Here is a 25,244-nt window from a genome sequence, read left to right on the forward strand (position 1 = left end):
CTGACATCATAATGGGGCCTCAGAGATAAAAGCCTGGGCCCAGGCAGTGTTGGTCAGTGCTGCTCAGCAGGCAGCACTGGACTGGACTGGATTACAGCTGATACAAGGTGTGAAGGAACAAGGGGTGGCTGTGGGCATGCACTTGCTGCCGCTGCCAGTGTTTATCTGCATGGCAGCAGGGCATTTGGGCGTTGCCAGGAAGGCGTTTTTATGTAGATTCCTCCTCTTTCAGCACTGCATTGTGGTGCAAGCAAAAGAAGCAAATCCTGTCTGGCTTCCTCTCCGGCCTTTATTCACCTCCCGTGTAGCTGTGAGTGTGTGAGCCTGCAGGGCCCCATGGAATTGCCTAGAAGTAGGCTGAATCGCTGCAAGGGCTGAACAGCAGTATCGGGCAGGCTCGGGCAACGCGCGGCCCGTTCGGGTTATCGCTTCTCGGCCTTTTGGCTAAGATCAAGTGTAGTATCTGTTCTTATCAGTTTAATATCTGATACGTCCCCTATCTGGGGACCATATATTAAATGGATTTTTAGAACAGGGAGATGGAAATAGAGCTTGCTCTGTCCACTCCACGCATTGACCTGGTATTGCAGTATTTCCAGGACCGGTGCACCCTTTCCTTATGTGTTGACTAAAAGCAGATTCCAAAAGTGTTTTTTGTCTTTGCTATTGTTTCTGTCTTTCTGAAGGGATCTCCCCTTTTAATCCCATTATTTCAACACCTGTTGGACAATGCATGAGTGATAATGAGCTCATTGATTAAATGCAATTAATGAATAGATTGCCACCTCTTGTTGTGTGTCGTCTGTGTTTCTGTGTTTCCGGCATTTCACATTGGAACACCTCATTCACCTTCCTTGTCTTCTCTCCGCCCTCCCTTTTAGGTAAGTTAAAGAGCTGCACCTGAGCCAGCCATTGATTGATTGATTGATTGATTGATTGATTGATTGATTGATTGATTGATTGATTGATGCAGCACAACAGTCAAATAGTGGAGTGGAGTAGGGGAACAGCAAACAGCCAATAAAGCAGCCCGCCCGCTCGCCTGCCCGCCACAATGGACCTACCTGTGTACACTAGATGGATGTGATGGAATGTACTGTCGTCCCTACATTTCAAGAAGAAGTAAGAATTGCAGTTGCAACAAAGCCTTGCTTGCCTACAAAGAGAGCAGCAATTTGGATTTGTTACTATGTTACCTAGAAGAATAACAAACTGTGCAAGGATGGAGGTTGTAGGAGCAAGGAGAAGTTGTCTGTAAAGTTGGTGGATGCCTATTTTCCATTTTGCAGTCCCTTGTCTCCCTCTTGTGGCCTCCTGGAGGCAACTAGCTGTGCAAAAAAAAGACAGCCTGGCGGCCGGCTGTTGCAGTGTTGCCCTCTCAAGCAACACTGAGTGACTGACTGAGCCTCACCGTCTTATATAAAGTTCAGACGGAACTTTGCACGTGTCATAGTGGAGCCCTCAGGATTCCAGAGCCAGCTTTCTGACATCATAATGGGGCCTCAGAGATAAAAGCCTGGGCCCAGGCAGTGTTGGTCAGTGCTGCTCAGCAGGCAGCACTGGACTGGACTGGATTACAGCTGATACAAGGTGTGAAGGAACAAGGGGTGGCTGTGGGCATGCACTTGCTGCCGCTGCCAGTGTTTATCTGCATGGCAGCAGGGCATTTGGGCGTTGCCAGGAAGGCGTTTTTATGTAGATTCCTCCTCTTTCAGCACTGCATTGTGGTGCAAGCAAAAGAAGCAAATCCTGTCTGGCTTCCTCTCCGGCCTTTATTCACCTCCCGTGTAGCTGTGAGTGTGTGAGCCTGCAGGGCCCCATGGAATTGCCTAGAAGTAGGCTGAATCGCTGCAAGGGCTGAACAGCAGTATCGGGCAGGCTCGGGCAACGCGCGGCCCGTTCGGGTTATCGCTTCTCGGCCTTTTGGCTAAGATCAAGTGTAGTATCTGTTCTTATCAGTCTAATATCTGATACGTCCCCTATCTGGGGACCATATATTAAATGGATTTTTAGAACAGGGAGATGGAAATAGAGCTTGCTCTGTCCACTCCACGCATTGACCTGGTATTGCAGTATTTCCAGGACCGGTGCACCCTTTCCTTATGTGTTGACTAAAAGCAGATTCCAAAAGTGTTTTTTGTCTTTGCTATTGTTTCTGTCTTTCTGAAGGGATCTCCCCTTTTAATCCCATTATTTCAACACCTGTTGGACAATGCATGAGTGATAATGAGCTCATTGATTAAATGCAATTAATGAATAGATTGCCACCTCTTGTTGTGTGTCGTCTGTGTTTCTGTGTTTCCGGCATTTCACATTGGAACACCTCATTCACCTTCCTTGTCTTCTCTCCGCCCTCCCTTTTAGGTAAGTTAAAGAGCTGCACCTGAGCCAGCCACTGATTGATTGATTGATTGATTGATTGATTGATTGATTGATTGATTGATTGATTGATTGATGCAGCACAACAGTCAAATAGTGGAGTGGAGTAGGGGAACAGCAAACAGCCAATAAAGCAGCCCGCCCGCTCGCCTGCCCGCCACAATGGACCTACCTGTGTACACTAGATGGATGTGATGGAATGTACTGTCGTCCCTACATTTCAAGAAGAAGTAAGAATTGCAGTTGCAACAAAGCCTTGCTTGCCTACAAAGAGAGCAGCAATTTGGATTTGTTACTATGTTACCTAGAAGAATAACAAACTGTGCAAGGATGGAGGTTGTAGGAGCAAGGAGAAGTTGTCTGTAAAGTTGGTGGATGCCTATTTTCCATTTTGCAGTCCCTTGTCTCCCTCTTGTGGCCTCCTGGAGGCAACTAGCTGTGCAAAAAAAAGACAGCCTGGCGGCCGGCTGTTGCAGTGTTGCCCTCTCAGGCAACACTGAGTGACTGACTGAGCCTCACCGTCTTATATAAAGTTCAGACGGAACTTTGCACGTGTCATAGTGGAGCCCTCAGGATTCCAGAGCCAGCTTTCTGACATTATAATGGGGCCTCAGAGATAAAAGCCTGGGCCCAGGCAGTGTTGGTCAGTGCTGCTCAGCAGGCAGCACTGGACTGGACTGGATTACAGCTGATACAAGGTGTGAAGGAACAAGGGGTGGCTGTGGGCATGCACTTGCTGCCGCTGCCAGTGTTTATCTGCATGGCAGCAGGGCATTTGGGCGTTGCCAGGAAGGCGTTTTTATGTAGATTCCTCCTCTTTCAGCACTGCATTGTGGTGCAAGCAAAAGAAGCAAATCCTGTCTGGCTTCCTCTCCGGCCTTTATTCACCTCCCGTGTAGCTGTGAGTGTGTGAGCCTGCAGGGCCCCATGGAATTGCCTAGAAGTAGGCTGAATCGCTGCAAGGGCTGAACAGCAGTATCGGGCAGGCTCGGGCAACGCGCGGCCCGTTCGGGTTATCGCTTCTCGGCCTTTTGGCTAAGATCAAGTGTAGTATCTGTTCTTATCAGTTTAATATCTGATACGTCCCCTATCTGGGGACCATATATTAAATGGATTTTTAGAACAGGGAGATGGAAATAGAGCTTGCTCTGTCCACTCCACGCATTGACCTGGTATTGCAGTATTTCCAGGACCGGTGCACCCTTTCCTTATGTGTTGACTAAAAGCAGATTCCAAAAGTGTTTTTTGTCTTTGCTATTGTTTCTGTCTTTCTGAAGGGATCTCCCCTTTTAATCCCATTATTTCAACACCTGTTGGACAATGCATGAGTGATAATGAGCTCATTGATTAAATGCAATTAATGAATAGATTGCCACCTCTTGTTGTGTGTCGTCTGTGTTTCTGTGTTTCCGGCATTTCACATTGGAACACCTCATTCACCTTCCTTGTCTTCTCTCCGCCCTCCCTTTTAGGTAAGTTAAAGAGCTGCACCTGAGCCAGCCACTGATTGATTGATTGATTGATTGATTGATTGATTGATTGATTGATTGATTGATTGATGCAGCACAACAGTCAAATAGTGGAGTGGAGTAGGGGAACAGCAAACAGCCAATAAAGCAGCCCGCCCGCTCGCCTGCCCGCCACAATGGACCTACCTGTGTACACTAGATGGATGTGATGGAATGTACTGTCGTCCCTACATTTCAAGAAGAAGTAAGAATTGCAGTTGCAACAAAGCCTTGCTTGCCTACAAAGAGAGCAGCAATTTGGATTTGTTACTATGTTACCTAGAAGAATAACAAACTGTGCAAGGATGGAGGTTGTAGGAGCAAGGAGAAGTTGTCTGTAAAGTTGGTGGATGCCTATTTTCCATTTTGCAGTCCCTTGTCTCCCTCTTGTGGCCTCCTGGAGGCAACTAGCTGTGCAAAAAAAAGACAGCCTGGCGGCCGGCTGTTGCAGTGTTGCCCTCTCAGGCAACACTGAGTGACTGACTGAGCCTCACCGTCTTATATAAAGTTCAGACGGAACTTTGCACGTGTCATAGTGGAGCCCTCAGGATTCCAGAGCCAGCTTTCTGACATCATAATGGGGCCTCAGAGATAAAAGCCTGGGCCCAGGCAGTGTTGGTCAGTGCTGCTCAGCAGGCAGCACTGGACTGGACTGGATTACAGCTGATACAAGGTGTGAAGGAACAAGGGGTGGCTGTGGGCATGCACTTGCTGCCGCTGCCAGTGTTTATCTGCATGGCAGCAGGGCATTTGGGCGTTGCTAGGAAGGCGTTTTTATGTAGATTCCTCCTCTTTCAGCACTGCATTGTGGTGCAAGCAAAAGAAGCAAATCCTGTCTGGCTTCCTCTCCGGCCTTTATTCACCTCCCGTGTAGCTGTGAGTGTGTGAGCCTGCAGGGCCCCATGGAATTGCCTAGAAGTAGGCTGAATCGCTGCAAGGGCTGAACAGCAGTATCGGGCAGGCTCGGGCAACGCGCGGCCCGTTCGGGTTATCGCTTCTCGGCCTTTTGGCTAAGATCAAGTGTAGTATCTGTTCTTATCAGTTTAATATCTGATACGTCCCCTATCTGGGGACCATATATTAAATGGATTTTTAGAACAGGGAGATGGAAATAGAGCTTGCTCTGTCCACTCCACGCATTGACCTGGTATTGCAGTATTTCCAGGACCGGTGCACCCTTTCCTTATGTGTTGACTAAAAGCAGATTCCAAAAGTGTTTTTTGTCTTTGCTATTGTTTCTGTCTTTCTGAAGGGATCTCCCCTTTTAATCCCATTATTTCAACACCTGTTGGACAATGCATGAGTGATAATGAGCTCATTGATTAAATGCAATTAATGAATAGATTGCCACCTCTTGTTGTGTGTCGTCTGTGTTTCTGTGTTTCCGGCATTTCACATTGGAACACCTCATTCACCTTCCTTGTCTTCTCTCCGCCCTCCCTTTTAGGTAAGTTAAAGAGCTGCACCTGAGCCAGCCACTGATTGATTGATTGATTGATTGATTGATTGATTGATTGATTGATTGATTGATTGATGCAGCACAACAGTCAAATAGTGGAGTGGAGTAGGGGAACAGCAAACAGCCAATAAAGCAGCCCGCCCGCTCGCCTGCCCGCCACAATGGACCTACCTGTGTACACTAGATGGATGTGATGGAATGTACTGTCGTCCCTACATTTCAAGAAGAAGTAAGAATTGCAGTTGCAACAAAGCCTTGCTTGCCTACAAAGAGAGCAGCAATTTGGATTTGTTACTATGTTACCTAGAAGAATAACAAACTGTGCAAGGATGGAGGTTGTAGGAGCAAGGAGAAGTTGTCTGTAAAGTTGGTGGATGCCTATTTTCCATTTTGCAGTCCCTTGTCTCCCTCTTGTGGCCTCCTGGAGGCAACTAGCTGTGCAAAAAAAAGACAGCCTGGCGGCCGGCTGTTGCAGTGTTGCCCTCTCAGGCAACACTGAGTGACTGACTGAGCCTCACCGTCTTATATAAAGTTCAGACGGAACTTTGCACGTGTCATAGTGGAGCCCTCAGGATTCCAGAGCCAGCTTTCTGACATCATAATGGGGCCTCAGAGATAAAAGCCTGGGCCCAGGCAGTGTTGGTCAGTGCTGCTCAGCAGGCAGCACTGGACTGGACTGGATTACAGCTGATACAAGGTGTGAAGGAACAAGGGGTGGCTGTGGGCATGCACTTGCTGCCGCTGCCAGTGTTTATCTGCATGGCAGCAGGGCATTTGGGCGTTGCCAGGAAGGCGTTTTTATGTAGATTCCTCCTCTTTCAGCACTGCATTGTGGTGCAAGCAAAAGAAGCAAATCCTGTCTGGCTTCCTCTCCGGCCTTTATTCACCTCCCGTGTAGCTGTGAGTGTGTGAGCCTGCAGGGCCCCATGGAATTGCCTAGAAGTAGGCTGAATCGCTGCAAGGGCTGAACAGCAGTATCGGGCAGGCTCGGGCAACGCGCGGCCCGTTCGGGTTATCGCTTCTCGGCCTTTTGGCTAAGATCAAGTGTAGTATCTGTTCTTATCAGTTTAATATCTGATACGTCCCCTATCTGGGGACCATATATTAAATGGATTTTTAGAACAGGGAGATGGAAATAGAGCTTGCTCTGTCCACTCCACGCATTGACCTGGTATTGCAGTATTTCCAGGACCGGTGCACCCTTTCCTTATGTGTTGACTAAAAGCAGATTCCAAAAGTGTTTTTTGTCTTTGCTATTGTTTCTGTCTTTCTGAAGGGATCTCCCCTTTTAATCCCATTATTTCAACACCTGTTGGACAATGCATGAGTGATAATGAGCTCATTGATTAAATGCAATTAATGAATAGATTGCCACCTCTTGTTGTGTGTCGTCTGTGTTTCTGTGTTTCCGGCATTTCACATTGGAACACCTCATTCACCTTCCTTGTCTTCTCTCCGCCCTCCCTTTTAGATAAGTTAAAGAGCTGCACCTGAGCCAGCCACTGATTGATTGATTGATTGATTGATTGATTGATTGATTGATTGATTGATTGATTGATTGATTGATTGATTGATTGATTGATTGATTGATGCAGCACAACAGTCAAATAGTGGAGTGGAGTAGGGGAACAGCAAACAGCCAATAAAGCAGCCCGCCCGCTCGCCTGCCCGCCACAATGGACCTACCTGTGTACACTAGATGGATGTGATGGAATGTACTGTCGTCCCTACATTTCAAGAAGAAGTAAGAATTGCAGTTGCAACAAAGCCTTGCTTGCCTACAAAGAGAGCAGCAATTTGGATTTGTTACTATGTTACCTAGAAGAATAACAAACTGTGCAAGGATGGAGGTTGTAGGAGCAAGGAGAAGTTGTCTGTAAAGTTGGTGGATGCCTATTTTCCATTTTGCAGTCCCTTGTCTCCCTCTTGTGGCCTCCTGGAGGCAACTAGCTGTGCAAAAAAAAGACAGCCTGGCGGCCGGCTGTTGCAGTGTTGCCCTCTCAGGCAACACTGAGTGACTGACTGAGCCTCACCGTCTTATATAAAGTTCAGACGGAACTTTGCACGTGTCATAGTGGAGCCCTCAGGATTCCAGAGCCAGCTTTCTGACATCATAATGGGGCCTCAGAGATAAAAGCCTGGGCCCAGGCAGTGTTGGTCAGTGCTGCTCAGCAGGCAGCACTGGACTGGACTGGATTACAGCTGATACAAGGTGTGAAGGAACAAGGGGTGGCTGTGGGCATGCACTTGCTGCCGCTGCCAGTGTTTATCTGCATGGCAGCAGGGCATTTGGGCGTTGCCAGGAAGGCGTTTTTATGTAGATTCCTCCTCTTTCAGCACTGCATTGTGGTGCAAGCAAAAGAAGCAAATCCTGTCTGGCTTCCTCTCCGGCCTTTATTCACCTCCCGTGTAGCTGTGAGTGTGTGAGCCTGCAGGGCCCCATGGAATTGCCTAGAAGTAGGCTGAATCGCTGCAAGGGCTGAACAGCAGTATCGGGCAGGCTCGGGCAACGCGCGGCCCGTTCGGGTTATCGCTTCTCGGCCTTTTGGCTAAGATCAAGTGTAGTATCTGTTCTTATCAGTTTAATATCTGATACGTCCCCTATCTGGGGACCATATATTAAATGGATTTTTAGAACAGGGAGATGGAAATAGAGCTTGCTCTGTCCACTCCACGCATTGACCTGGTATTGCAGTATTTCCAGGACCGGTGCACCCTTTCCTTATGTGTTGACTAAAAGCAGATTCCAAAAGTGTTTTTTGTCTTTGCTATTGTTTCTGTCTTTCTGAAGGGATCTCCCCTTTTAATCCCATTATTTCAACACCTGTTGGACAATGCATGAGTGATAATGAGCTCATTGATTAAATGCAATTAATGAATAGATTGCCACCTCTTGTTGTGTGTCGTCTGTGTTTCTGTGTTTCCGGCATTTCACATTGGAACACCTCATTCACCTTCCTTGTCTTCTCTCCGCCCTCCCTTTTAGGTAAGTTAAAGAGCTGCACCTGAGCCAGCCACTGATTGATTGATTGATTGATTGATTGATTGATTGATTGATTGATTGATTGATTGATTGATTGATGCAGCACAACAGTCAAATAGTGGAGTGGAGTAGGGGAACAGCAAACAGCCAATAAAGCAGCCCGCCCGCTCGCCTGCCCGCCACAATGGACCTACCTGTGTACACTAGATGGATGTGATGGAATGTACTGTCGTCCCTACATTTCAAGAAGAAGTAAGAATTGCAGTTGCAACAAAGCCTTGCTTGCCTACAAAGAGAGCAGCAATTTGGATTTGTTACTATGTTACCTAGAAGAATAACAAACTGTGCAAGGATGGAGGTTGTAGGAGCAAGGAGAAGTTGTCTGTAAAGTTGGTGGATGCCTATTTTCCATTTTGCAGTCCCTTGTCTCCCTCTTGTGGCCTCCTGGAGGCAACTAGCTGTGCAAAAAAAAGACAGCCTGGCGGCCGGCTGTTGCAGTGTTGCCCTCTCAGGCAACACTGAGTGACTGACTGAGCCTCACCGTCTTATATAAAGTTCAGACGGAACTTTGCACGTGTCATAGTGGAGCCCTCAGGATTCCAGAGCCAGCTTTCTGACATCATAATGGGGCCTCAGAGATAAAAGCCTGGGCCCAGGCAGTGTTGGTCAGTGCTGCTCAGCAGGCAGCACTGGACTGGACTGGATTACAGCTGATACAAGGTGTGAAGGAACAAGGGGTGGCTGTGGGCATGCACTTGCTGCCGCTGCCAGTGTTTATCTGCATGGCAGCAGGGCATTTGGGCGTTGCCAGGAAGGCGTTTTTATGTAGATTCCTCCTCTTTCAGCACTGCATTGTGGTGCAAGCAAAAGAAGCAAATCCTGTCTGGCTTCCTCTCCGGCCTTTATTCACCTCCCGTGTAGCTGTGAGTGTGTGAGCCTGCAGGGCCCCATGGAATTGCCTAGAAGTAGGCTGAATCGCTGCAAGGGCTGAACAGCAGTATCGGGCAGGCTCGGGCAACGCGCGGCCCGTTCGGGTTATCGCTTCTCGGCCTTTTGGCTAAGATCAAGTGTAGTATCTGTTCTTATCAGTTTAATATCTGATACGTCCCCTATCTGGGGACCATATATTAAATGGATTTTTAGAACAGGGAGATGGAAATAGAGCTTGCTCTGTCCACTCCACGCATTGACCTGGTATTGCAGTATTTCCAGGACCGGTGCACCCTTTCCTTATGTGTTGACTAAAAGCAGATTCCAAAAGTGTTTTTTGTCTTTGCTATTGTTTCTGTCTTTCTGAAGGGATCTCCCCTTTTAATCCCATTATTTCAACACCTGTTGGACAATGCATGAGTGATAATGAGCTCATTGATTAAATGCAATTAATGAATAGATTGCCACCTCTTGTTGTGTGTCGTCTGTGTTTCTGTGTTTCCGGCATTTCACATTGGAACACCTCATTCACCTTCCTTGTCTTCTCTCCGCCCTCCCTTTTAGGTAAGTTAAAGAGCTGCACCTGAGCCAGCCACTGATTGATTGATTGATTGATTGATTGATTGATTGATTGATTGATTGATTGATTGATGCAGCACAACAGTCAAATAGTGGAGTGGAGTAGGGGAACAGCAAACAGCCAATAAAGCAGCCCGCCCGCTCGCCTGCCCGCCACAATGGACCTACCTGTGTACACTAGATGGATGTGATGGAATGTACTGTCGTCCCTACATTTCAAGAAGAAGTAAGAATTGCAGTTGCAACAAAGCCTTGCTTGCCTACAAAGAGAGCAGCAATTTGGATTTGTTACTATGTTACCTAGAAGAATAACAAACTGTGCAAGGATGGAGGTTGTAGGAGCAAGGAGAAGTTGTCTGTAAAGTTGGTGGATGCCTATTTTCCATTTTGCAGTCCCTTGTCTCCCTCTTGTGGCCTCCTGGAGGCAACTAGCTGTGCAAAAAAAAGACAGCCTGGCGGCCGGCTGTTGCAGTGTTGCCCTCTCAGGCAACACTGAGTGACTGACTGAGCCTCACCGTCTTATATAAAGTTCAGACGGAACTTTGCACGTGTCATAGTGGAGCCCTCAGGATTCCAGAGCCAGCTTTCTGACATCATAATGGGGCCTCAGAGATAAAAGCCTGGGCCCAGGCAGTGTTGGTCAGTGCTGCTCAGCAGGCAGCACTGGACTGGACTGGATTACAGCTGATACAAGGTGTGAAGGAACAAGGGGTGGCTGTGGGCATGCACTTGCTGCCGCTGCCAGTGTTTATCTGCATGGCAGCAGGGCATTTGGGCGTTGCCAGGAAGGCGTTTTTATGTAGATTCCTCCTCTTTCAGCACTGCATTGTGGTGCAAGCAAAAGAAGCAAATCCCGTCTGGCTTCCTCTCCGGCCTTTATTCACCTCCCGTGTAGCTGTGAGTGTGTGAGCCTGCAGGGCCCCATGGAATTGCCTAGAAGTAGGCTGAATCGCTGCAAGGGCTGAACAGCAGTATCGGGCAGGCTCGGGCAACGCGCGGCCCGTTCGGGTTATCGCTTCTCGGCCTTTTGGCTAAGATCAAGTGTAGTATCTGTTCTTATCAGTTTAATATCTGATACGTCCCCTATCTGGGGACCATATATTAAATGGATTTTTAGAACAGGGAGATGGAAATAGAGCTTGCTCTGTCCACTCCACGCATTGACCTGGTATTGCAGTATTTCCAGGACCGGTGCACCCTTTCCTTATGTGTTGACTAAAAGCAGATTCCAAAAGTGTTCTTTGTCTTTGCTATTGTTTCTGTCTTTCTGAAGGGATCTCCCCTTTTAATCCCATTATTTCAACACCTGTTGGACAATGCATGAGTGATAATGAGCTCATTGATTAAATGCAATTAATGAATAGATTGCCACCTCTTGTTGTGTGTCGTCTGTGTTTCTGTGTTTCCGGCATTTCACATTGGAACACCTCATTCACCTTCCTTGTCTTCTCTCCGCCCTCCCTTTTAGGTAAGTTAAAGAGCTGCACCTGAGCCAGCCACTGATTGATTGATTGATTGATTGATTGATTGATTGATTGATTGATTGATTGATTGATGCAGCACAACAGTCAAATAGTGGAGTGGAGTAGGGGAACAGCAAACAGCCAATAAAGCAGCCCGCCCGCTCGCCTGCCCGCCACAATGGACCTACCTGTGTACACTAGATGGATGTGATGGAATGTACTGTCGTCCCTACATTTCAAGAAGAAGTAAGAATTGCAGTTGCAACAAAGCCTTGCTTGCCTACAAAGAGAGCAGCAATTTGGATTTGTTACTATGTTACCTAGAAGAATAACAAACTGTGCAAGGATGGAGGTTGTAGGAGCAAGGAGAAGTTGTCTGTAAAGTTGGTGGATGCCTATTTTCCATTTTGCAGTCCCTTGTCTCCCTCTTGTGGCCTCCTGGAGGCAACTAGCTGTGCAAAAAAAAGACAGCCTGGCGGCCGGCTGTTGCAGTGTTGCCCTCTCAGGCAACACTGAGTGACTGACTGAGCCTCACCGTCTTATATAAAGTTCAGACGGAACTTTGCACGTGTCATAGTGGAGCCCTCAGGATTCCAGAGCCAGCTTTCTGACATCATAATGGGGCCTCAGAGATAAAAGCCTGGGCCCAGGCAGTGTTGGTCAGTGCTGCTCAGCAGGCAGCACTGGACTGGACTGGATTACAGCTGATACAAGGTGTGAAGGAACAAGGGGTGGCTGTGGGCATGCACTTGCTGCCGCTGCCAGTGTTTATCTGCATGGCAGCAGGGCATTTGGGCGTTGCCAGGAAGGCGTTTTTATGTAGATTCCTCCTCTTTCAGCACTGCATTGTGGTGCAAGCAAAAGAAGCAAATCCTGTCTGGCTTCCTCTCCGGCCTTTATTCACCTCCCGTGTAGCTGTGAGTGTGTGAGCCTGCAGGGCCCCATGGAATTGCCTAGAAGTAGGCTGAATCGCTGCAAGGGCTGAACAGCAGTATCGGGCAGGCTCGGGCAACGCGCGGCCCGTTCGGGTTATCGCTTCTCGGCCTTTTGGCTAAGATCAAGTGTAGTATCTGTTCTTATCAGTTTAATATCTGATACGTCCCCTATCTGGGGACCATATATTAAATGGATTTTTAGAACAGGGAGATGGAAATAGAGCTTGCTCTGTCCACTCCACGCATTGACCTGGTATTGCAGTATTTCCAGGACCGGTGCACCCTTTCCTTATGTGTTGACTAAAAGCAGATTCCAAAAGTGTTTTTTGTCTTTGCTATTGTTTCTGTCTTTCTGAAGGGATCTCCCCTTTTAATCCCATTATTTCAACACCTGTTGGACAATGCATGAGTGATAATGAGCTCATTGATTAAATGCAATTAATGAATAGATTGCCACCTCTTGTTGTGTGTCGTCTGTGTTTCTGTGTTTCCGGCATTTCACATTGGAACACCTCATTCACCTTCCTTGTCTTCTCTCCGCCCTCCCTTTTAGGTAAGTTAAAGAGCTGCACCTGAGCCAGCCACTGATTGATTGATTGATTGATTGATTGATTGATTGATTGATTGATTGATTGATTGATTGATTGATGCAGCACAACAGTCAAATAGTGGAGTGGAGTAGGGGAACAGCAAACAGCCAATAAAGCAGCCCGCCCGCTCGCCTGCCCGCCACAATGGACCTACCTGTGTACACTAGATGGATGTGATGGAATGTACTGTCGTCCCTACATTTCAAGAAGAAGTAAGAATTGCAGTTGCAACAAAGCCTTGCTTGCCTACAAAGAGAGCAGCAATTTGGATTTGTTACTATGTTACCTAGAAGAATAACAAACTGTGCAAGGATGGAGGTTGTAGGAGCAAGGAGAAGTTGTCTGTAAAGTTGGTGGATGCCTATTTTCCATTTTGCAGTCCCTTGTCTCCCTCTTGTGGCCTCCTGGAGGCAACTAGCTGTGCAAAAAAAAGACAGCCTGGCGGCCGGCTGTTGCAGTGTTGCCCTCTCAGGCAACACTGAGTGACTGACTGAGCCTCACCGTCTTATATAAAGTTCAGACGGAACTTTGCACGTGTCATAGTGGAGCCCTCAGGATTCCAGAGCCAGCTTTCTGACATCATAATGGGGCCTCAGAGATAAAAGCCTGGGCCCAGGCAGTGTTGGTCAGTGCTGCTCAGCAGGCAGCACTGGACTGGACTGGATTACAGCTGATACAAGGTGTGAAGGAACAAGGGGTGGCTGTGGGCATGCACTTGCTGCCGCTGCCAGTGTTTATCTGCATGGCAGCAGGGCATTTGGGCGTTGCCAGGAAGGCGTTTTTATGTAGATTCCTCCTCTTTCAGCACTGCATTGTGGTGCAAGCAAAAGAAGCAAATCCTGTCTGGCTTCCTCTCCGGCCTTTATTCACCTCCCGTGTAGCTGTGAGTGTGTGAGCCTGCAGGGCCCCATGGAATTGCCTAGAAGTAGGCTGAATCGCTGCAAGGGCTGAACAGCAGTATCGGGCAGGCTCGGGCAACGCGCGGCCCGTTCGGGTTATCGCTTCTCGGCCTTTTGGCTAAGATCAAGTGTAGTATCTGTTCTTATCAGTTTAATATCTGATACGTCCCCTATCTGGGGACCATATATTAAATGGATTTTTAGAACAGGGAGATGGAAATAGAGCTTGCTCTGTCCACTCCACGCATTGACCTGGTATTGCAGTATTTCCAGGACCGGTGCACCCTTTCCTTATGTGTTGACTAAAAGCAGATTCCAAAAGTGTTTTTTGTCTTTGCTATTGTTTCTGTCTTTCTGAAGGGATCTCCCCTTTTAATCCCATTATTTCAACACCTGTTGGACAATGCATGAGTGATAATGAGCTCATTGATTAAATGCAATTAATGAATAGATTGCCACCTCTTGTTGTGTGTCGTCTGTGTTTCTGTGTTTCCGGCATTTCACATTGGAACACCTCATTCACCTTCCTTGTCTTCTCTCCGCCCTCCCTTTTAGGTAAGTTAAAGAGCTGCACCTGAGCCAGCCACTGATTGATTGATTGATTGATTGATTGATTGATTGATTGATTGATTGATTGATGCAGCACAACAGTCAAATAGTGGAGTGGAGTAGGGGAACAGCAAACAGCCAATAAAGCAGCCCGCCCGCTCGCCTGCCCGCCACAATGGACCTACCTGTGTACACTAGATGGATGTGATGGAATGTACTGTCGTCCCTACATTTCAAGAAGAAGTAAGAATTGCAGTTGCAACAAAGCCTTGCTTGCCTACAAAGAGAGCAGCAATTTGGATTTGTTACTATGTTACCTAGAAGAATAACAAACTGTGCAAGGATGGAGGTTGTAGGAGCAAGGAGAAGTTGTCTGTAAAGTTGGTGGATGCCTATTTTCCATTTTGCAGTCCCTTGTCTCCCTCTTGTGGCCTCCTGGAGGCAACTAGCTGTGCAAAAAAAAGACAGCCTGGCGGCCGGCTGTTGCAGTGTTGCCCTCTCAGGCAACACTGAGTGACTGACTGAGCCTCACCGTCTTATATAAAGTTCAGACGGAACTTTGCACGTGTCATAGTGGAGCCCTCAGGATTCCAGAGCCAGCTTTCTGACATCATAATGGGGCCTCAGAGATAAAAGCCTGGGCCCAGGCAGTGTTGGTCAGTGCTGCTCAGCAGGCAGCACTGGACTGGACTGGATTACAGCTGATACAAGGTGTGAAGGAACAAGGGGTGGCTGTGGGCATGCACTTGCTGCCGCTGCCAGTGTTTATCTGCATGGCAGCAGGGCATTTGGGCGTTGCCAGGAAGGCGTTTTTATGTAGATTCCTCCTCTTTCAGCACTGCATTGTGGTGCAAGCAAAAGAAGCAAATCCTGTCTGGCTTCCTCTCCGGCCTTTATTCACCTCCCGTGTAGCTGTGAGTGTGTGAGCCTGCAGGGCCCCATGGAATTGCCTAGAAGTAGGCTGAATCGCTGCAAGGGCTGAACAGCAGTATCGGGCAGGCTCGGGCAACGCGCGGCCCGTTCGGGTTATCGCTTCTCGGCCTTTTGGCTAAGATCAAGTGTAGTATCTGTTCTTATCAGTTTAATATCTGATACGTCCCCTATCTGGGGACCATATATTAAATGGATTTTTAGAACAGGGAGATGGAAATAGAGCTTGCTCTGTCCACTCCACGCATTGACCTGGTATTGCAGTATTTCCAGGACCGGTGCACCCTTTCCTTATGTGTTGACTAAAAGCAGATTCCAAAAGTGTTTTTTGTCTTTGCTATTGTTTCTGTCTTTCTGAAGGGATCTCCCCTTTTAATCCCATTATTTCAACACCTGTTGGACAATGCATGAGTGATAATGAGCTCATTGATTAAATGCAATTAATGAATAGATTGCCACCTCTTGTTGTGTGTCGTCTGTGTTTCTGTGTTTCCGGCATTTCACATTGGAACACCTCATTCACCTTCCTTGTCTTCTCTCCGCCCTCCCTTTTAGGTAAGTTAAAGAGCTGCACCTGAGCCAGCCACTGATTGATTGATTGATTGATTGATTGATTGATTGATTGATTGATTGATTGATTGATTGATTGATGCAGCACAACAGTCAAATAGTGGAGTGGAGTAGGGGAACAGCAAACAGCCAATAAAGCAGCCCGCCCGCTCGCCTGCCCGCCACAATGGACCTACCTGTGTACACTAGATGGATGTGATGGAATGTACTGTCGTCCCTACATTTCAAGAAGAAGTAAGAATTGCAGTTGCAACAAAGCCTTGCTTGCCTACAAAGAGAGCAGCAATTTGGATTTGTTACTATGTTACCTAGAAGAATAACAAACTGTGCAAGGATGGAGGTTGTAGGAGCAAGGAGAAGTTGTCTGTAAAGTTGGTGGATGCCTATTTTCCATTTTGCAGTCCCTTGTCTCCCTCTTGTGGCCTCCTGGAGGCAACTAGCTGTGCAAAAAAAAGACAGCCTGGCGGCCGGCTGTTGCAGTGTTGCCCTCTCAGGCAACACTGAGTGACTGACTGAGCCTCACCGTCTTATATAAAGTTCAGACGGAACTTTGCACGTGTCATAGTGGAGCCCTCAGGATTCCAGAGCCAGCTTTCTGACATCATAATGGGGCCTCAGAGATAAAAGCCTGGGCCCAGGCAGTGTTGGTCAGTGCTGCTCAGCAGGCAGCACTGGACTGGACTGGATTACAGCTGATACAAGGTGTGAAGGAACAAGGGGTGGCTGTGGGCATGCACTTGCTGCCGCTGCCAGTGTTTATCTGCATGGCAGCAGGGCATTTGGGCGTTGCCAGGAAGGCGTTTTTATGTAGATTCCTCCTCTTTCAGCACTGCATTGTGGTGCAAGCAAAAGAAGCAAATCCTGTCTGGCTTCCTCTCCGGCCTTTATTCACCTCCCGTGTAGCTGTGAGTGTGTGAGCCTGCAGGGCCCCATGGAATTGCCTAGAAGTAGGCTGAATCGCTGCAAGGGCTGAACAGCAGTATCGGGCAGGCTCGGGCAACGCGCGGCCCGTTCGGGTTATCGCTTCTCGGCCTTTTGGCTAAGATCAAGTGTAGTATCTGTTCTTATCAGTTTAATATCTGATACGTCCCCTATCTGGGGACCATATATTAAATGGATTTTTAGAACAGGGAGATGGAAATAGAGCTTGCTCTGTCCACTCCACGCATTGACCTGGTATTGCAGTATTTCCAGGACCGGTGCACCCTTTCCTTATGTGTTGACTAAAAGCAGATTCCAAAAGTGTTTTTTGTCTTTGCTATTGTTTCTGTCTTTCTGAAGGGATCTCCCCTTTTAATCCCATTATTTCAACACCTGTTGGACAATGCATGAGTGATAATGAGCTCATTGATTAAATGCAATTAATGAATAGATTGCCACCTCTTGTTGTGTGTCGTCTGTGTTTCTGTGTTTCCGGCATTTCACATTGGAACACCTCATTCACCTTCCTTGTCTTCTCTCCGCCCTCCCTTTTAGGTAAGTTAAAGAGCTGCACCTGAGCCAGCCACTGATTGATTGATTGATTGATTGATTGATTGATTGATTGATTGATTGATTGATGCAGCACAACAGTCAAATAGTGGAGTGGAGTAGGGGAACAGCAAACAGCCAATAAAGCAGCCCGCCCGCTCGCCTGCCCGCCACAATGGACCTACCTGTGTACACTAGATGGATGTGATGGAATGTACTGTCGTCCCTACATTTCAAGAAGAAGTAAGAATTGCAGTTGCAACAAAGCCTTGCTTGCCTACAAAGAGAGCAGCAATTTGGATTTGTTACTATGTTACCTAGAAGAATAACAAACTGTGCAAGGATGGAGGTTGTAGGAGCAAGGAGAAGTTGTCTGTAAAGTTGGTGGATGCCTATTTTCCATTTTGCAGTCCCTTGTCTCCCTCTTGTGGCCTCCTGGAGGCAACTAGCTGTGCAAAAAAAAGACAGCCTGGCGGCCGGCTGTTGCAGTGTTGCCCTCTCAGGCAACACTGAGTGACTGACTGAGCCTCACCGTCTTATATAAAGTTCAGACGGAACTTTGCACGTGTCATAGTGGAGCCCTCAGGATTCCAGAGCCAGCTTTCTGACCTGGGCCCAGGCAGTGTTGGTCAGTGCTGCTCAGCAGGCAGCACTGGACTGGACTGGATTACAGCTGATACAAGGTGTGAAGGAACAAGGGGTGGCTGTGGGCATGCACTTGCTGCCGCTGCCAGTGTTTATCTGCATGGCAGCAGGGCATTTGGGCGTTGCCAGGAAGGCGTTTTTATGTAGATTCCTCCTCTTTCAGCACTGCATTGTGGTGCAAGCAAAAGAAGCAAATCCTGTCTGGCTTCCTCTCCGGCCTTTATTCACCTCCCGTGTAGCTGTGAGTGTGTGAGCCTGCAGGGCCCCATGGAATTGCCTAGAAGTAGGCTGAATCGCTGCAAGGGCTGAACAGCAGTATCGGGCAGGCTCGGGCAACGCGCGGCCCGTTCGGGTTATCGCTTCTCGGCCTTTTGGCTAAGATCAAGTGTAGTATCTGTTCTTATCAGTTTAATATCTGATACGTCCCCTATCTGGGGACCATATATTAAATGGATTTTTAGAACAGGGAGATGGAAATAGAGCTTGCTCTGTCCACTCCACGCATTGACCTGGTATTGCAGTATTTCCAGGACCGGTGCACCCTTTCCTTATGTGTTGACTAAAAGCAGATTCCAAAAGTGTTTTTTGTCTTTGCTATTGTTTCTGTCTTTCTGAAGGGATCTCCCCTTTTAATCCCATTATTTCAACACCTGTTGGACAATGCATGAGTGATAATGAGCTCATTGATTAAATGCAATTAATGAATAGATTGCCACCTCTTGTTGTGTGTCGTCTGTGTTTCTGTGTTTCCGGCATTTCACATTGGAACACCTCATTCACCTTCCTTGTCTTCTCTCCGCCCTCCCTTTTAGGTAAGTTAAAGAGCTGCACCTGAGCCAGCCACTGATTGATTGATTGATTGATTGATTGATTGATTGATTGATTGATTGATTGATTGATTGATTGATGCAGCACAACAGTCAAATAGTGGAGTGGAGTAGGGGAACAGCAAACAGCCAATAAAGCAGCCCGCCCGCTCGCCTGCCCGCCACAATGGACCTACCTGTGTACACTAGATGGATGTGATGGAATGTACTGTCGTCCGTACATTTCAAGAAGAAGTAAGAATTGCAGTTGCAACAAAGCCTTGCTTGCCTACAAAGAGAGCAGCAATTTGGATTTGTTACTATGTTACCTAGAAGAATAACAAACTGTGCAAGGATGGAGGTTGTAGGAGCAAGGAGAAGTTGTCTGTAAAGTTGGTGGATGCCTATTTTCCATTTTGCAGTCCCTTGTCTCCCTCTTGTGGCCTCCTGGAGGCAACTAGCTGTGCAAAAAAAAGACAGCCTGGCGGCCGGCTGTTGCAGTGTTGCCCTCTCAGGCAACACTGAGTGACTGACTGAGCCTCACCGTCTTATATAAAGTTCAGACGGAACTTTGCACGTGTCATAGTGGAGCCCTCAGGATTCCAGAGCCAGCTTTCTGACATCATAATGGGGCCTCAGAGATAAAAGCCTGGGCCCAGGCAGTGTTGGTCAGTGCTGCTCAGCAGGCAGCACTGGACTGGACTGGATTACAGCTGATACAAGGTGTGAAGGAACAAGGGGTGGCTGTGGGCATGCACTTGCTGCCGCTGCCAGTGTTTATCTGCATGGCAGCAGGGCATTTGGGCGTTGCCAGGAAGGCGTTTTTATGTAGATTCCTCCTCTTTCAGCACTGCATTGTGGTGCAAGCAAAAGAAGCAAATCCTGTCTGGCTTCCTCTCCGGCCTTTATTCACCTCCCGTGTAGCTGTGAGTGTGTGAGCCTGCAGGGCCCCATGGAATTGCCTAGAAGTAGGCTGAATCGCTGCAAGGGCTGAACAGCAGTATCGGGCAGGCTCGGGCAACGCGCGGCCCGTTCGGGTTATCGCTTCTCGGCCTTTTGGCTAAGATCAAGTGTAGTATCTGTTCTTATCAGTTTAATATCTGATACGTCCCCTATCTGGGGACCATATATTAAATGGATTTTTAGAACAGGGAGATGGAAATAGAGCTTGCTCTGTCCACTCCACGCATTGACCTGGTATTGCAGTATTTCCAGGACCGGTGCACCCTTTCCTTATGTGTTGACTAAAAGCAGATTCCAAAAGTGTTTTTTGTCTTTGCTATTGTTTCTGTCTTTCTGAAGGGATCTCCCCTTTTAATCCCATTATTTCAACACCTGTTGGACAATGCATGAGTGATAATGAGCTCATTGATTAAATGCAATTAATGAATAGATTGCCACCTCTTGTTGTGTGTCGTCTGTGTTTCTGTGTTTCCGGCATTTCACATTGGAACACCTCATTCACCTTCCTTGTCTTCTCTCCGCCCTCCCTTTTAGGTAAGTTAAAGAGCTGCACCTGAGCCAGCCACTGATTGATTGATTGATTGATTGATTGATTGATTGATTGATTGATTGATTGATTGATTGATGCAGCACAACAGTCAAATAGTGGAGTGGAGTAGGGGAACAGCAAACAGCCAATAAAGCAGCCCGCCCGCTCGCCTGCCCGCCACAATGGACCTACCTGTGTACACTAGATGGATGTGATGGAATGTACTGTCGTCCCTACATTTCAAGAAGAAGTAAGAATTGCAGTTGCAACAAAGCCTTGCTTGCCTACAAAGAGAGCAGCAATTTGGATTTGTTACTATGTTACCTAGAAGAATAACAAACTGTGCAAGGATGGAGGTTGTAGGAGCAAGGAGAAGTTGTCTGTAAAGTTGGTGGATGCCTATTTTCCATTTTGCAGTCCCTTGTCTCCCTCTTGTGGCCTCCTGGAGGCAACTAGCTGTGCAAAAAAAAGACAGCCTGGCGGCCGGCTGTTGCAGTGTTGCCCTCTCAGGCAACACTGAGTGACTGACTGAGCCTCACCGTCTTATATAAAGTTCAGACGGAACTTTGCACGTGTCATAGTGGAGCCCTCAGGATTCCAGAGCCAGCTTTCTGACATCATAATGGGGCCTCAGAGATAAAAGCCTGGGCCCAGGCAGTGTTGGTCAGTGCTGCTCAGCAGGCAGCACTGGACTGGACTGGATTACAGCTGATACAAGGTGTGAAGGAACAAGGGGTGGCTGTGGGCATGCACTTGCTGCCGCTGCCAGTGTTTATCTGCATGGCAGCAGGGCATTTGGGCGTTGCCAGGAAGGCGTTTTTATGTAGATTCCTCCTCTTTCAGCACTGCATTGTGGTGCAAGCAAAAGAAGCAAATCCTGTCTGGCTTCCTCTCCGGCCTTTATTCACCTCCCGTGTAGCTGTGAGTGTGTGAGCCTGCAGGGCCCCATGGAATTGCCTAGAAGTAGGCTGAATCGCTGCAAGGGCTGAACAGCAGTATCGGGCAGGCTCGGGCAACGCGCGGCCCGTTCGGGTTATCGCTTCTCGGCCTTTTGGCTAAGATCAAGTGTAGTATCTGTTCTTATCAGTTTAATATCTGATACGTCCCCTATCTGGGGACCATATATTAAATGGATTTTTAGAACAGGGAGATGGAAATAGAGCTTGCTCTGTCCACTCCACGCATTGACCTGGTATTGCAGTATTTCCAGGACCGGTGCACCCTTTCCTTATGTGTTGACTAAAAGCAGATTCCAAAAGTGTTTTTTGTCTTTGCTATTGTTTCTGTCTTTCTGAAGGGATCTCCCCTTTTAATCCCATTATTTCAACACCTGTTGGACAATGCATGAGTGATAATGAGCTCATTGATTAAATGCAATTAATGAATAGATTGCCACCTCTTGTTGTGTGTCGTCTGTGTTTCTGTGTTTCCGGCATTTCACATTGGAACACCTCATTCACCTTCCTTGTCTTCTCTCCGCCCTCCCTTTTAGGTAAGTTAAAGAGCTGCACCTGAGCCAGCCACTGATTGATTGATTGATTGATTGATTGATTGATTGATGCAGCACAACAGTCAAATAGTGGAGTGGAGTAGGGGAACAGCAAACAGCCAATAAAGCAGCCCGCCCGCTCGCCTGCCCGCCACAATGGACCTACCTGTGTACACTAGATGGATGTGATGGAATGTACTGTCGTCCCTACATTTCAAGAAGAAGTAAGAATTGCAGTTGCAACAAAGCCTTGCTTGCCTACAAAGAGAGCAGCAATTTGGATTTGTTACTATGTTACCTAGAAGAATAACAAACTGTGCAAGGATGGAGGTTGTAGGAGCAAGGAGAAGTTGTCTGTAAAGTTGGTGGATGCCTATTTTCCATTTTGCAGTCCCTTGTCTCCCTCTTGTGGCCTCCTGGAGGCAACTAGCTGTGCAAAAAAAAGACAGCCTGGCGGCCGGCTGTTGCAGTGTTGCCCTCTCAGGCAACACTGAGTGACTGACTGAGCCTCACCGTCTTATATAAAGTTCAGACGGAACTTTGCACGTGTCATAGTGGAGCCCTCAGGATTCCAGAGCCAGCTTTCTGACATCATAATGGGGCCTCAGAGATAAAAGCCTGGGCCCAGGCAGTGTTGGTCAGTGCTGCTCAGCAGGCAGCACTGGACTGGACTGGATTACAGCTGATACAAGGTGTGAAGGAACAAGGGGTGGCTGTGGGCATGCACTTGCTGCCGCTGCCAGTGTTTATCTGCATGGCAGCAGGGCATTTGGGCGTTGCCAGGAAGGCGTTTTTATGTAGATTCCTCCTCTTTCAGCACTGCATTGTGGTGCAAGCAAAAGAAGCAAATCCTGTCTGGCTTCCTCTCCGGCCTTTATTCACCTCCCGTGTAGCTGTGAGTGTGTGAGCCTGCAGGGCCCCATGGAATTGCCTAGAAGTAGGCTGAATCGCTGCAAGGGCTGAACAGCAGTATCGGGCAGGCTCGGGCAACGCGCGGCCCGTTCGGGTTATCGCTTCTCGGCCTTTTGGCTAAGATCAAGTGTAGTATCTGTTCTTATCAGTTTAATATCTGATACGTCCCCTATCTGGGGACCATATATTAAATGGATTTTTAGAACAGGGAGATGGAAATAGAGCTTGCTCTGTCCACTCCACGCATTGACCTGGTATTGCAGTATTTCCAGGACCGGTGCACCCTTTCCTTATGTGTTGACTAAAAGCAGATTCCAAAAGTGTTTTTTGTCTTTGCTATTGTTTCTGTCTTTCTGAAGGGATCTCCCCTTTTAATCCCATTATTTCAACACCTGTTGGACAATGCATGAGTGATAATGAGCTCATTGATTAAATGCAATTAATGAATAGATTGCCACCTCTTGTTGTGTGTCGTCTGTGTTTCTGTGTTTCCGGCATTTCACATTGGAACACCTCATTCACCTTCCTTGTCTTCTCTCCGCCCTCCCTTTTAGATAAGTTAAAGAGCTGCACCTGAGCCAGCCACTGATTGATTGATTGATTGATTGATTGATTGATTGATTGATTGATTGATTGATTGATTGATGCAGCACAACAGTCAAATAGTGGAGTGGAGTAGGGGAACAGCAAACAGCCAATAAAGCAGCCCGCCCGCTCGCCTGCCCGCCACAATGGACCTACCTGTGTACACTAGATGGATGTGATGGAATGTACTGTCGTCCCTACATTTCAAGAAGAAGTAAGAATTGCAGTTGCAACAAAGCCTTGCTTGCCTACAAAGAGAGCAGCAATTTGGATTTGTTACTATGTTACCTAGAAGAATAACAAACTGTGCAAGGATGGAGGTTGTAGGAGCAAGGAGAAGTTGTCTGTAAAGTTGGTGGATGCCTATTTTCCATTTTGCAGTCCCTTGTCTCCCTCTTGTGGCCTCCTGGAGGCAACTAGCTGTGCAAAAAAAAGACAGCCTGGCGGCCGGCTGTTGCAGTGTTGCCCTCTCAGGCAACACTGAGTGACTGACTGAGCCTCACCGTCTTATATAAAGTTCAGACGGAACTTTGCACGTGTCATAGTGGAGCCCTCAGGATTCCAGAGCTAGCTTTCTGACATCATAATGGGGCCTCAGAGATAAAAGCCTGGGCCCAGGCAGTGTTGGTCAGTGCTGCTCAGCAGGCAGCACTGGACTGGACTGGATTACAGCTGATACAAGGTGTGAAGGAACAAGGGGTGGCTGTGGGCATGCACTTGCTGCCGCTGCCAGTGTTTATCTGCATGGCAGCAGGGCATTTGGGCGTTGCCAGGAAGGCGTTTTTATGTAGATTCCTCCTCTTTCAGCACTGCATTGTGGTGCAAGCAAAAGAAGCAAATCCTGTCTGGCTTCCTCTCCGGCCTTTATTCACCTCCCGTGTAGCTGTGAGTGTGTGAGCCTGCAGGGCCCCATGGAATTGCCTAGAAGTAGGCTGAATCGCTGCAAGGGCTGAACAGCAGTATCGGGCAGGCTCGGGCAACGCGCGGCCCGTTCGGGTTATCGCTTCTCGGCCTTTTGGCTAAGATCAAGTGTAGTATCTGTTCTTATCAGTTTAATATCTGATACGTCCCCTATCTGGGGACCATATATTAAATGGATTTTTAGAACAGGGAGATGGAAATAGAGCTTGCTCTGTCCACTCCACGCATTGACCTGGTATTGCAGTATTTCCAGGACCGGTGCACCCTTTCCTTATGTGTTGACTAAAAGCAGATTCCAAAAGTGTTTTTTGTCTTTGCTATTGTTTCTGTCTTTCTGAAGGGATCTCCCCTTTTAATCCCATTATTTCAACACCTGTTGGACAATGCATGAGTGATAATGAGCTCATTGATTAAATGCAATTAATGAATAGATTGCCACCTCTTGTTGTGTGTCGTCTGTGTTTCTGTGTTTCCGGCATTTCACATTGGAACACCTCATTCACCTTCCTTGTCTTCTCTCCGCCCTCCCTTTTAGGTAAGTTAAAGAGCTGCACCTGAGCCAGCCACTGATTGATTGATTGATTGATTGATTGATTGATTGATTGATTGATTGATTGATGCAGCACAACAGTCAAATAGTGGAGTGGAGTAGGGGAACAGCAAACAGCCAATAAAGCAGCCCGCCCGCTCGCCTGCCCGCCACAATGGACCTACCTGTGTACACTAGATGGATGTGATGGAATGTACTGTCGTCCCTACATTTCAAGAAGAAGTAAGAATTGCAGTTGCAACAAAGCCTTGCTTGCCTACAAAGAGAGCAGCAATTTGGATTTGTTACTATGTTACCTAGAAGAATAACAAACTGTGCAAGGATGGAGGTTGTAGGAGCAAGGAGAAGTTGTCTGTAAAGTTGGTGGATGCCTATTTTCCATTTTGCAGTCCCTTGTCTCCCTCTTGTGGCCTCCTGGAGGCAACTAGCTGTGCAAAAAAAAGACAGCCTGGCGGCCGGCTGTTGCAGTGTTGCCCTCTCAGGCAACACTGAGTGACTGACTGAGCCTCACCGTCTTATATAAAGTTCAGACGGAACTTTGCACGTGTCATAGTGGAGCCCTCAGGATTCCAGAGCCAGCTTTCTGACATCATAATGGGG

General features: G+C 47.7%; 17 non-coding genes across 17 annotated transcripts; all 17 read left to right on the top strand.

Moving 5' to 3' along the window:
* The first annotated feature begins 424 nt into the window (after positions 1–424).
* On the top strand, positions 425–615 carry LOC142704289 (U2 spliceosomal RNA). The gene has a single exon (XR_012867788.1). It is a non-coding gene; the product is annotated as a U2 spliceosomal RNA (small nuclear RNA).
* Positions 616–1,907: 1,292 nt separating this feature from the next.
* On the top strand, positions 1,908–2,098 carry LOC142704309 (U2 spliceosomal RNA). Its single transcript, XR_012867806.1, has one exon. It is a non-coding gene; the product is annotated as a U2 spliceosomal RNA (small nuclear RNA).
* Positions 2,099–3,394: 1,296 nt separating this feature from the next.
* LOC142704301 (U2 spliceosomal RNA) lies at positions 3,395–3,585 on the top strand. The gene has a single exon (XR_012867799.1). It is a non-coding gene; the product is annotated as a U2 spliceosomal RNA (small nuclear RNA).
* Positions 3,586–4,877: 1,292 nt separating this feature from the next.
* Positions 4,878–5,068, top strand: LOC142704311 (U2 spliceosomal RNA). The gene has a single exon (XR_012867807.1). It is a non-coding gene; the product is annotated as a U2 spliceosomal RNA (small nuclear RNA).
* Positions 5,069–6,360: 1,292 nt separating this feature from the next.
* LOC142704312 (U2 spliceosomal RNA) lies at positions 6,361–6,551 on the top strand. The gene has a single exon (XR_012867808.1). It is a non-coding gene; the product is annotated as a U2 spliceosomal RNA (small nuclear RNA).
* Positions 6,552–7,875: 1,324 nt separating this feature from the next.
* LOC142704313 (U2 spliceosomal RNA) lies at positions 7,876–8,066 on the top strand. Its single transcript, XR_012867809.1, has one exon. It is a non-coding gene; the product is annotated as a U2 spliceosomal RNA (small nuclear RNA).
* Positions 8,067–9,366: 1,300 nt separating this feature from the next.
* On the top strand, positions 9,367–9,557 carry LOC142704290 (U2 spliceosomal RNA). Its single transcript, XR_012867789.1, has one exon. It is a non-coding gene; the product is annotated as a U2 spliceosomal RNA (small nuclear RNA).
* Positions 9,558–10,849: 1,292 nt separating this feature from the next.
* On the top strand, positions 10,850–11,040 carry LOC142704291 (U2 spliceosomal RNA). The gene has a single exon (XR_012867790.1). It is a non-coding gene; the product is annotated as a U2 spliceosomal RNA (small nuclear RNA).
* Positions 11,041–12,332: 1,292 nt separating this feature from the next.
* Positions 12,333–12,523, top strand: LOC142704292 (U2 spliceosomal RNA). Its single transcript, XR_012867791.1, has one exon. It is a non-coding gene; the product is annotated as a U2 spliceosomal RNA (small nuclear RNA).
* A 1,300-nt stretch (positions 12,524–13,823) lies between these two features.
* On the top strand, positions 13,824–14,014 carry LOC142704293 (U2 spliceosomal RNA). The gene has a single exon (XR_012867792.1). It is a non-coding gene; the product is annotated as a U2 spliceosomal RNA (small nuclear RNA).
* A 1,288-nt stretch (positions 14,015–15,302) lies between these two features.
* On the top strand, positions 15,303–15,493 carry LOC142704294 (U2 spliceosomal RNA). The gene has a single exon (XR_012867793.1). It is a non-coding gene; the product is annotated as a U2 spliceosomal RNA (small nuclear RNA).
* A 1,300-nt stretch (positions 15,494–16,793) lies between these two features.
* On the top strand, positions 16,794–16,984 carry LOC142704295 (U2 spliceosomal RNA). Its single transcript, XR_012867794.1, has one exon. It is a non-coding gene; the product is annotated as a U2 spliceosomal RNA (small nuclear RNA).
* A 1,260-nt stretch (positions 16,985–18,244) lies between these two features.
* LOC142704296 (U2 spliceosomal RNA) lies at positions 18,245–18,435 on the top strand. The gene has a single exon (XR_012867795.1). It is a non-coding gene; the product is annotated as a U2 spliceosomal RNA (small nuclear RNA).
* Positions 18,436–19,735: 1,300 nt separating this feature from the next.
* LOC142704298 (U2 spliceosomal RNA) lies at positions 19,736–19,926 on the top strand. Its single transcript, XR_012867796.1, has one exon. It is a non-coding gene; the product is annotated as a U2 spliceosomal RNA (small nuclear RNA).
* A 1,296-nt stretch (positions 19,927–21,222) lies between these two features.
* LOC142704299 (U2 spliceosomal RNA) lies at positions 21,223–21,413 on the top strand. The gene has a single exon (XR_012867797.1). It is a non-coding gene; the product is annotated as a U2 spliceosomal RNA (small nuclear RNA).
* Positions 21,414–22,685: 1,272 nt separating this feature from the next.
* On the top strand, positions 22,686–22,876 carry LOC142704300 (U2 spliceosomal RNA). The gene has a single exon (XR_012867798.1). It is a non-coding gene; the product is annotated as a U2 spliceosomal RNA (small nuclear RNA).
* A 1,296-nt stretch (positions 22,877–24,172) lies between these two features.
* LOC142704302 (U2 spliceosomal RNA) lies at positions 24,173–24,363 on the top strand. Its single transcript, XR_012867800.1, has one exon. It is a non-coding gene; the product is annotated as a U2 spliceosomal RNA (small nuclear RNA).
* The last annotated feature ends 881 nt before the right edge of the window (positions 24,364–25,244 follow it).

This window comes from Rhinoderma darwinii, unplaced genomic scaffold (genome assembly GCF_050947455.1).
Source record: "Rhinoderma darwinii isolate aRhiDar2 unplaced genomic scaffold, aRhiDar2.hap1 Scaffold_3058, whole genome shotgun sequence".
Taxonomy (NCBI): domain Eukaryota; kingdom Metazoa; phylum Chordata; class Amphibia; order Anura; family Rhinodermatidae; genus Rhinoderma; species Rhinoderma darwinii.